At 54.8% G+C, this 6,515-nt stretch overlaps 1 non-coding gene across 1 annotated transcript; it reads right to left on the bottom strand.

Annotated features, from left to right (window-relative positions):
* Positions 1 to 6,128: 6,128 nt before the first annotated feature.
* On the bottom strand, positions 6,129 to 6,314 carry LOC126421107 (U2 spliceosomal RNA). The gene has a single exon (XR_007576119.1). It is a non-coding gene; the product is annotated as a U2 spliceosomal RNA (small nuclear RNA).
* Between the last annotated feature and the right edge of the window lie 201 nt (positions 6,315 to 6,515).

The following is a 6,515-nucleotide window of genomic DNA, read 5'->3' as shown; positions in this document are numbered from 1 at the left end:
TGGGCCTCCTTCCTCCCCTACAGCCCTTCCTTGTCCTCTCCAAAATTGCCGCCATCCTAGAGTGTCGACGCAGCACGCACAGGGTGCATTGAGTAGCAAGACTTGTTGCCAGGAACGAAATTAAAAGCGAGGGCATACTCTGCTATGCCGCAGTGGGCGACGACACGTGACTCAGAAAGACACCTCGCTCTGTAGGTGTGAAGAAATAGTGAGTTGAGAACCAAAAAGGAAGAAAGAAAGAAAGATAGAAATGAAAGGAAATTAAAAACAGGGACGGCAGCACACACAAGTGAAAATGAAACTGGCGAGATAATCCCATCGCCTAGAGAATTAACTAAGGATAAGCTTCTAAGAGTGATTGCGTGATTCCTATTTTTCCAATAAAGTTTTCGCAATAATTGTTCCAATTGCGAATCTGAGGTCAGTCAAGTCAAAGATCGGTGCAAAAACCAGGGGCAAGCCCGGGCAATGCCTGGACAAGGCGCCCTAGGCAACCTGGAACACCGTTTGATATCCATGGATCATTGCAACTTTCAAATACCGGGAAAAAGTGGTCGTATAGTTTCGAGCAGATTCCACCACGCGATGCTGGCTCCACAGGTAGTCCATGTAAGAGACAGCATCGGCGAGGGAGAGGTCGTAGATCGTGAAAATGGTGTGGCCCAAGAGCCACACCATTGCGTTACGCCTTGGTCGGGGTTGTGTTTGAAGATCAGGTGTAAGGAACCAGTCGGTGGATACATTTGCTGGCGTCATCCCACCGATCAGCGCTATGAGTACACGTGCAAGGGTCCACACTTCCGTGACGTGGGGGCAGAGGAGGCGATGCTCCCTGGTGTCAACGTCACCACAGCGGCCGCAAGCAGCCGAGGGCCGTAGGCGGATGGCCGCCAGGCGATGGTTAGTGGGGATTAAATTGTTGACGACACGGTACCATAGCGCTGAAACTGCCGTGGGAAGGGCTGAGTTGTTAATATTAGCCCAAACTTGGCGCCAGATGACCGACGGTCGTCTGTCCTCTAATTTATGGGGCTTGGGCTGGCCTCGGAGGGCCTGGTAAAGGCGCTTCGACGTGCGTGCCTTGTCAGTGGCCACTGCGAGGACATAACTGCGGTGGAAGTAATAGTCTCTGACCGTCGTCAGCCGGATCGGAATATGCATCAAACAGACCGGTGCGCGCGCCGAGTGTGGACGATAACGGTCGAAGAGGACCGCTGTAGTCCCACCGGGGTCGGCGTCGCGCAAAGCGGCGACACGGTGAATCAGAAGGGCCGCACATTTCCGGGAAAAGTCAATGAGGCCAAGGCCGCCATCGACCTTCGGCAGCGTACAGGTCAGCGCATCAACCTTGAACAGCGCATGCCGCCACAAGAGCCAATATACTGCTTGGGAGATGGCTCGGCCGATCTGCTTCGGCAGCGTAAGGAGTTGGGCGACATACGATGCTCGTGAGAGGAGATAACCATTAATAAGCTGGATGCGTTGATGGAGGTCGAGCCGTCGATCAGCGTGGCTCACGCAAAGGCCCCTGATGCGTGTGAGAAGCCGCCGCCACGTGAGGGTTAACATACGCTGCGGACAGGCAGTCACTTCAAGACCCAAGATACGCTGTTCCCCTACAACTCGGTACCAGGGGCGTTCGACGGTCAAAGATCGTGGCCCTAGCGGAAGTAACACAGTCTTGTTGGGATTTAACTGAGCACCGGAAGCCCGTTCATAAACATCGAGAATGCGGCGAACGGAATCGATGTCCCTTGCGTTAGCAACGAACACACCAACGTCATCGGCGTAGGCCGCACAGCGGAAGGTGACGCCTGGGAGAACGACACCGTCGACCAACCGGCCAATGTCACGCAGCATGGGGTCCAGCGCTAAGGCAAACAAATACATCGACAAGGGACACCCCTGTCGAACTGACCGTTTGATGGGAATGGGGCGCGACCGGCAACCGTTCACCACGATAGTGGAATTCGCCCCATCCAAGAAGTTCCGGATGATGCGTATGAAGCGCTCCCCAAAACCCATCCGCGACATAACGCCCAGCAGGTAAGGGTGCGAGACCCTGTCAAAGGCACCGGCAAAGTCCAAGGAAAGAATGGCAGCCGGGGTGCGAGTGTCAGCGGTGAGGAAGACAACATCGCGGTACAGGGAAGCGGCGGTGAAGATGTTCCGACGCGAAACGCCACAGGATTGAGTGGGGCAAAGTACCTTAGTCATCGCCTGTTTGAGACGAGAGGCCACGCATCGTGCCACCAACTTATAGTCAGTGTTAAGGACAGTGATAGGACGCAGGTCTTGAGCTCGGCAGTGACCAGTCACCTTTGGAATAAGGGCAATACGTCCAGATAAAAAGTCGGCGGGTAAGTCGCATCCAGCAAAAATCTCCTCGCACATTGTGCAGAAACGGTCGCCGAGCAGGTCCCAAAATTGTTGGTAGAACTCATAAGGGAGACCGTCGGGGCCAGGTGACTTGCGTCCCGGACAGGCACGGAGGACAGATGTGAGGTCAGCGAGTGTCAGGGGCTCGGTTAAGGAGCCGCGGTCATGACGATCCAAAGAAGTTGGCACCCCACTAACAAGTGCACGTTGGGCGGCAACGTCGACCTCAACATCCTGGAAGAGGTGCGTGAAATGGTCCGTCAGGTGTTGGAGGACGTCGCGGTTGTCTGTGATACGCGCACCATCGTCTGTCTTAAGGCGCAAAATGGTGTTCTTCTTGGCACGAGTTCGTTCAGAGGCGAGGTGATAAAGGGATGGCTCCTCGCCTTCAATCAGGGATGCAGAACGACACCGCACCACTATACCGTCGGCTTTCTCCCGAGAGAAGCGAAGGATTTGCGCTTTAATTTTGTTGAGGCGCATGCGGAGCTGATCGTACCTGTCAGCAGGAAGAGTCAGGGCGTCAGTGAGACACTGCTGATAGAAGGCCAACGTGCTACGTTTCCAGTGGGCGACGTCGCGACTGTATTGCCGGATAACACGTCGCAGCCGGGGCTTCGCACAGCGGAGCCACCAAACCACCGTGGTAGGGTACCGGGAAGTGTCCACGAGACAATCCTGCCACGTTTTCGTGACAAGAGCACGAAGTTCGGGCAGGGACAGATGAAGGGTATTCATCTTCCAAGAGGTGCCACGAGGAACCGGGGCAGGACCCGCGATACGCAAGGAACACGAGTACGCACAGTGGTCACTAAAGGCCACGGGTATGACTTGGACGGCACAAAGGGCGGGAGTCAAATCAGTCGAGACATAAACACGATCAATACGGCTGGCTCCAGTGGGATAGATGTGGGTAAATTGCGTGTAGGCGGGATGGAAGTGGCGCCATGTGTCAGTAAGGTCAGCCGCCCGAAGGAGTGAAGCGAGCGCTTCACACCGCATAGGCGTCGGGACCTGGTCAACTTCGGCCACCACACAGTTGAAGTCTCCGCCAAAGACGATAGGGCGACGAGCTGCTAAGAAAGGGGGGAGATCAGACTGAAAAAGTGTTGTTCTGCCACGCCTGTGGTTAGCACCGGAAGGAGCATAGACATTTAGAAAAAGGACATCTTGAAGGATACATGCAAGAACGCGACCGTTGGGTAGCGTGGTAACGTGGGATGGAATAAACTCTGATCGGTAGAGCAAAGCAGTACCCCGCCGGGCGTCAGGGTCAATGTTATACAGTGCCTCATAACCAGCAAGGTCAGATAGAAAAGGGGCACAAACTTCCTGGAGAAAGACCACATCAAACGCACCAAGGCGGAGAAAGTCCTTCAGAGATCGAAGTTTGACCGGGTTGGAGATGGAGTTGATATTGATCGTTAAAAGGGAGAGGGCTCCCGGCGGACGGTCAAAGGCAGGCATGGGAGAGCAACACAGAGTAGACAACGGCAGATAGGGTCACAGCCGTAGGGAAGCAGGTGTGGAAATATCCACACCAGAACCCAGCGATATCACCCCGGATGTGAGAAACAAATACCAAGCAGCTCATGTGGGGAAAGACCCACTCAATCACGCATGTCATCGCCCTCGTCGTCAGCCCAGTTCAGGCCTCCCCCATCGGCAGGATAGTCTAAGCCAGGCGGCGCAGACGCGTCGGACACAGTAGGATGTGAAAGGGTGCGAGTACGCTGCATTGGCTGGTCGCTACCCTGGTCATGTTTCCGTTTTGCAGGGATCGCTCCCCGATCTCGCGAGGAACTGATAAGAGCCTCTAGTTGCCGAGCAGTTTGCCGCATACCGCCCGAGCGGTCAGCGGAAACAGAGCGGGAAACTGAGGAGGCCTGAGAGTCAGCCTCACTGCCGCTCTCAGGAGGACGTAAACCGTCCGCTTCCTCCGCCGGCTGGTCCGGGTTCGCCTTCTTGCGCCGATGACGACGGCGGGGGGACTTAGCGTCATCTGCCGGGATGGGCGGGGTAGGAAGAACGACCTCCATCTGTTCGACAGCGACCACATCACTCGCCATAGCAGGCACATCAGACACCGCCGGCGGTACCGCCACAACGGGCGTCTGGTCCGGGACGGGTCCGTCAGCCGGTGCACTGGGTGCCGGTTGCACTGCTTCTGGCGGGGGCGACACGTCAGGTCGCTCAGCGGGACGGTGGGCAGCGCCCGCCACTACCTCGCTGAGGAGAGGCACAAGGTCGGTACCAGCAGCGCGTTCCCGCGGCAGTTGCACAGGACGCCGGCGCGGGCAGTCCACGCGGAGATGCTCCGTCGATTGACAAAGGGAGCAAGTTTGCGGTTGCCCAATATAGGTGACCTGGGCCCTGGTACTCGCAACATTTATATACGACGGGATGTGCTGGCGGAGGTCCATGCGGACACTACGAACGCCGCTGTTGCCCTGGAAACGGTAGGCACTTCCCCACTTCTCATTCGTGATGCTGAGCACCGTGCCATACCGCGACAGGACACGGCCGATTACGTCATTGGGACACTCAGGGGGTACGTTAAATACCCGCACAGTCCGTATCCCAAAGCCAGATGGCACTATATGCACTGTTCCGACAGTTCCATCGAAGTAGCGGAACGGATGTTCGCCCGCGAGTGCCAGGCCATACTTTTCGTATTTCTCCTGGTCGAGAAATTTCACGAATAACGAGAATAAGACAAAATCCAGTTGAAAGGTGTCGACGTCATTTTCCGGTACTTTCAGATCACCAAATATCCATTCCTGTATTTCAAAGGCCGTAGGCCGTCTCGCTGCTCTGTCGAATACGCATTGAATACTGTTCGACCGGTTCGACATATTCACCGCAAAAATATCAACGCTGGAAAAACCAAGAACAAACGAAACGACCACGAAACGCGACTCGCGACCCGCTACAGAGCACAACGGACCGCTCCGACCGCGGGGTGCTTCTTAGCCAAAAGGCCGAGAAGCGATAAGGAAAAACCGCAAGTCGAAGGGCCTAAATGCTTGCAGCGTGTGCGCTCCACATGTGGGAGTGACACACGGTGGTACGGGCCGATATGGCAACAGGCGACCGTCGAAAACATCGCAAAAGCAAGTGCCGGAAGGAAGGAGAATTCGCGAGAGCACTCGTCAACAGCCCAGTACTACCCTCCATGGCGAACAGTAAACTGCGACTCCCATTTGAACGCCGCCGGCTGCCAGGGCAGTGGAGAAGCCGTGAGGCCGCCCCACAGCAGCGCCAGGCCGGCGCGAGCTACACCGGCGCGAGGCCGGCGCGAGCTACACCTAGCCGAGTGCTTACATCGTCCACCGCCTACTGCATACGTGTGTACACACGTATTCTGCGTGCGTGCGGCGGCGACGACGACGTTCGCGAGGAGCTAAGGATATAACTCCAAAAAATGTAATTAAAATTATCTGTGGCCGGACCATATGTGACGCCAACGAGGCATCCGAAGGCACTCTTCTGTGCCCATATAAATTACCAGCCTAGTGTAATGCGGCTGCAAGAGCGTTCCGGCTAACCGCAAAAAAAAAAAAAAAAAAAAAATAAAAAAAAAAAAAAATAAATAAACTTCGTAAGATAATGTTAAATTAATTACAAGAAATCGAGGTGTGTAAGCAGCTAACTACTGGGCAAATCGACAACTACAACAAGTTTTGCTACCAGCGGAATATCTGATCACTGCAGAATATTAACCCATTTCAGGCTGTGTTTTAATTAATTTTAGGTGGGCCGATCCCGGCGGTACTGCAATGCCGGGCCAACCCGCGACAGAGGTGGAGCAAGCCCCTAGCACTCCGTCATGAGCCAAAAATGAGTTTAATATTCTGGTCCTGCGATGCAGGACGTATCAGATATTAAGCTGATAAGAACAGATACTACACTTTTTTTTTTTTTTTTTTTGTTTTTGGGCCTCCTTCCTCCCCTACAGCCCTTCCTTGTCCTCTCCAAAATTGCCGCCATCCTAGAGTGTCGACGCAGCACGCACAGGGTGCATTGAGTAGCAAGACTTGTTGCCAGGAACGAAATTAAAAGCGAGGGGCACACTCTGCTATGCCGCAGTGGGCGACGACACTTGACTCAGAAAGACACCTCGCTCTGCAGGTGTG

Source organism: Schistocerca serialis, chromosome 1 (assembly GCF_023864345.2).
Source record: "Schistocerca serialis cubense isolate TAMUIC-IGC-003099 chromosome 1, iqSchSeri2.2, whole genome shotgun sequence".
Classification (NCBI taxonomy): domain Eukaryota; kingdom Metazoa; phylum Arthropoda; class Insecta; order Orthoptera; family Acrididae; genus Schistocerca; species Schistocerca serialis.
This window is presented reverse-complemented; position numbering and strand designations above follow the sequence as displayed.